The sequence below is a fragment of the Palaemon carinicauda genome, chromosome 9 (assembly GCF_036898095.1).
Source record: "Palaemon carinicauda isolate YSFRI2023 chromosome 9, ASM3689809v2, whole genome shotgun sequence".
Classification (NCBI taxonomy): domain Eukaryota; kingdom Metazoa; phylum Arthropoda; class Malacostraca; order Decapoda; family Palaemonidae; genus Palaemon; species Palaemon carinicauda.
In genome coordinates this window covers 134,800,710-134,805,709 of record NC_090733.1, presented here as the reverse complement: position 1 = coordinate 134,805,709, position 5,000 = coordinate 134,800,710, and positions in this window count along the sequence as shown.

Below are 5,000 nucleotides of genomic sequence, written 5' to 3'. Positions count from 1 at the left end.
CTTTTCTATTGTTATCTTTACATTAAGGGGTCGGTTGCTTGATGCGCCCTCTTGCATCCTCTTCCAACAAACCTCTTCTCTCCATATCATCCTTCACCTTATCTTGCCATCTAATTCTTTGCCTCCCTCTTCATCTTCTCCCACCTAACAGGTTCCTCCAAAGCTCTCCTCACTCCCTCCCCACCATCCATCCTCACCACATGTCCACACCATCTCAGTATTGACACCTATCATCTCTGCAATCTTTACTACACCTGCCATTCTTCTTATACAATTTCCAATCTTTCAAGCAGTGATATTCCCATAATAAACCTTAGAATTCATATCTCTGTTCCTCTTTTCGTCTTATAGCCCAAGTTTCTGATCCATATATTATTATTATTATTATCATTATTATTATTATTATTATTATTATTATTATTATTATTACTTGCTAAGCTACAACCCTAGTTGGAAAAGAAAGATGCTATAAGCCCAGGGGCCCCAACAGGGAAAATAGCTCAGTGAGGAAAGGAAACAAGGAAAAATAATATATTCTAAGAACAATGACATTTAAATAAATATTTTCTATATAAACTATGAAAACTTTAACAAAACAAAAGGAAGAGAAACGAGATAGAATAGTGTGCCCGAGTGTACCCTCAAGCAAGAGAACTCTAACCCAAGACAGTGGAAGACCATGGTACAGAGGCTAAGGCACTACCCAAGACTAGCGAACACTGGTTTGATTTTGGAGTTTCCTTCTCCTGGAAGAGCTGCTTACAATAGCTAAAGAGTCTCTTCTTCCCTTGCCGAGAGGAAAGTAGCCACTGGACAATTACAGTGCAGTAGTTAACCCCTTGGATGAAGAACAGTGATCTTATTACTGTGCTAATAGAACTTGAGTTTTATCCTAATTGGCCTTTTCTTATCACATACCACTCCTGCTACCTTTCCCCCAATTGCCCAATGCTCTTTTATCCTAATAATTTCAGCCTCACATCCACCCTCCTGATTTATAGTAGACCCCAAGTATCTATATTGTTCTACCATATCTATAGAGTTAAAATAAAACTCAAAAAATCACTCAGACACAGGAAAGACCAGAGAAATGTCAATATTATCTGCAAAACCATAATAAAGAAAGGAATTGGTCAGCTCTGCACACCTCCAGAAAGATCAGAACACAAGAAAATTTAAAAAACAAAAAACAAAGATGTAAATAGAGAGGGTTGTCATGCAGAAACACAATGGGAACATATTCAAGAAGCTGAAATTTAACAATGCTAGCAACCATGCACCTTTACCAATGACAACAATAACTGCCCATTACTACCAATAACTGCTATTCTGGTCAGTGGTTCAACTTTTTTTTTTTTTACTAATAACGGCAACCTTTGTCTCAGAAGACTTCAGATTTTTTTTTTCTAGGTTTCCGTGGCTTTGACTAAGTCTATTTTATACCCTATCACTAATTATCATCGACCAGTTAATAATTCTAAAATTTTATGAGCTTTAAAAATCATATAAATACGAAGATTATCGTTAATTGAAACAATAATAAAAAAAATATATAAAAGTGACTTTTAAGACTTTTATACAAGACATGAAAACTATATTAGAAAACATATATTAAATATTTATTAGCAAATTAATACGAGAATCAAATAGAAAAAACAATGAACATAAATATTCATTCTTACTATTCACGTAAGTTATCCACAATTTTATTGTCCTAGTTCACATATGCGTATTCGCTCTCATAAATTTCAGTGAATTTATAATTGTTTAGCCTTAGTTCGGTAGTTACCGGCAATGAATAAAGCTGACATTTTATTTCAAGAGAAAATAGAATATTATTGGTTTGCATTATTACCAGTTACTTATTAAAAAACAATCCCATACCAAGTTAAAGAAAAAAAATCTCTACTCAGCGTGATTACGGACCGGGAGGAATTAAAAAAAAAAAGTTTAAATGATTGAGAAACCTATGAAACATATTTTCGAAGCTCCTAATTTTAATACCAATATAAAATTCTGGCGGAAAATAAAATCGTATGATAAAAATCTCATGTTTAGACTATATAATCAGTAGAATAAATGGGTTATTGTCAACTTACCTTGCTTTACTGGCCAATTTCATATACGCAGTGTAAGCATTCCACTGCTCACTGGATACAACGCAATAAATACTATATACGGAGAGGCTATAACAACGCAAAACACGTAGGACGTTTACTATGTATACTAAACAATTCAAGCATTTGCTTGGACAGACAGCGAAAGCACAAACTGCAAAGAATACCGAACACTGAACTCGAACAGTTGAGACGAACTTGCTGGACACAGTGGACAGGTGATTCAAAGTTCGAACTTGGAGGAATATTGGGTACCTAGATTTGGCAACACTCAATGCGTCTGACCAAACGATTATGCAAACAAAATAACCTTTAATTCCATCGTATATGCACATATATATTATACATAAATATATATAATATATACAGTATATACAGCATGAGTATTAAGTGAATGTGGGAGACGCCTCGGAAGCAATCAGGGTCTGGGGTGAGGCTTAGCTTTTGCAACGGCGCCTCCAAAGTTTATCTTTTTATACTATTTTGTCTTTTCCTCCACATCAGGTTTAATACTTCCTTTTTTCTATATTTGTTTCACTAAATAAAAATAATCCTACTATTTTCTTTAGGTCTTCCTCGTATGGTTGTTGTCGCTCAATTACTTCATTCCTTTCTTTTCTATATTCCTGGCAAAACAACAACAAAATGTATCGAATCTTCCTCCTCATTTTCACAATTAATTTATATTCCCCCATGGTGTCTATTAACAATGTTTAGTTTTAACGTATTAGTTCTAGCTCTAAAAAAAAATATCATTGCATTGCGCAGTAGTAACTTCATTTATTTTAGGTTTAATTTCAGGATGTTATGGGTTGGAAGTTTATGTTTGATAAACCATGACACTTTGAGTAAATTTTACAAATAAAGATAATTTACAAGCGCAAAAATATAGCTTTATAATCATATTTAGTATATTGAATTAATATTTACTTTAGATACTGAAAGGCAAAATATTCTTATGATATTTATTAATGGTTAGAAGCGAAATAACTAAAGTTTTGCTTGATTCTGTATACACAATATTAACAATCTTGTTCTGTATTACTTAGATTAACCGTTTCAGTCACTTACACAAGAGCCTCATGAGCAGGGACATCGAGCCCACATACATACACTGCGCTACCGCTGATATAGAAAACGGCTTAACTTATATATATATATATATATATATATATATATATATATATATATATATATATATATATATATATATATATATATATATATATATATATATATATATATATATATATTCATGTATAAAAATGTACATACACACACACACACACACACACATATATATATATATATATATATATATATATATATATATATATATATATATATATATATATATATATATATATATATATGTGTGTGTGTGTGTGTGTGTGTGTGTGTGTGTGTGTGTGTGTGTGCGTGTGCAATATAATCAAATTAAAATGTAATACAATTGCAAAATACTAGAAAATAGTATTATATCAATACAATAAGACTCGCCATAAGGACAAATCAGACATTATGGCAAGTAACGGCGTATTGGAAACAATTATTACGACATTGGCAATCAGCCTTACGTAAAGCCAAAGATTCTGGAACACGAAAAAAAAATGATGAAGTTTGAAACATTACAGAAACCGCCCACATATTTTGGCAAAACACTTCCTCGTCTAGATTTTTTTTTTTAATAAGTTTTTCTTCCTGCTTCCCAATTCTTCTTTCCAGATATCAACAACAACAACAACAACAACAGCAACATTAAAAGTACATTTGTGACATGGTATCAATGGAAAATCTTAAGTTTTACAATTGGCTTTCTTAAATATCTAGACTATTGGCCCAGAGTATATCGATAAACAGGTTATCCTTGAGGTACCGCAGTCTCTCTCTCTCTCTCTCTCTCTCTCTCTCTCTCTCTCTCTCTCTCTCTCAGGTAGTAACAAACAAATCAAAGACTCAAGTCTCAGACTCACTCACAGAGGCTCAAAGAGAGAGACTCAGTATCCTATTTTAACTGGCGGTGAGCGGATCGTGCGATAGGAAAGCTCCTGTTACGCCATGTGAGAAAGGGTGAGTTTGGTACCGTTACTTCGTTCTAAATTCTTCATCTAAGGATAATTAGGAGGATAAATAAGGATAATGACCTGGATTTATTGAACTGAATCCATAGGGGAGATGCGAAGCTATTTTTTGCTTTCCTTTGGGTGAAATCGTTCGTGTTTAGACGGAGAAAAGTTTCAAAATGAAAATATATATTTTGCTTGTTCACGTTGTAATATAAATTACGAAAAGTGAAAAAGTAGTTTATAGTTTACATTGTGAATAATAATATTTAAAGAGGCTAAAAGAATGCATTGAAATTCTATAAAACCTATTTTTCCCTGTTGGAGCCCTTGGGCTTATGGCATCTTGCCTTTCCAACTAGGGTTGTAGCTTGGCTAGTAATAATAATGATAATATTATGAAATCGATGTCTTTAACATGCAACTGATTAAAACAAGATTAATAATTGGTGACCAGTTGAAGCATAATCCCAAACAATCATTATTCAAAGTAGGCCTAATGGTGTATTATGTGAAGAATAATTACCAGAATTTCAAGTTATTCAATTTTCTCTCGTTATAAATGGCTAATGAAATAGGCGAACAATTCGATTCTATAATATTTGATAAGAGAAAAATATGACTAGAGTTAGTTTATTTGAACTTTTGATGAACTGTGTGGATAAGGACTATAGGCCTACACAAATTAAGATAATAATTACGATTTCTCAAATATATTGTAGTAATCTTATATATATATTCTCTACCTCAAAAGTGAGAAGACTTCTCTCTCTCTCTCTCTCTCTCTCTCTCTCTCTCTCTCTCTCTCTCTCTCTCTCTC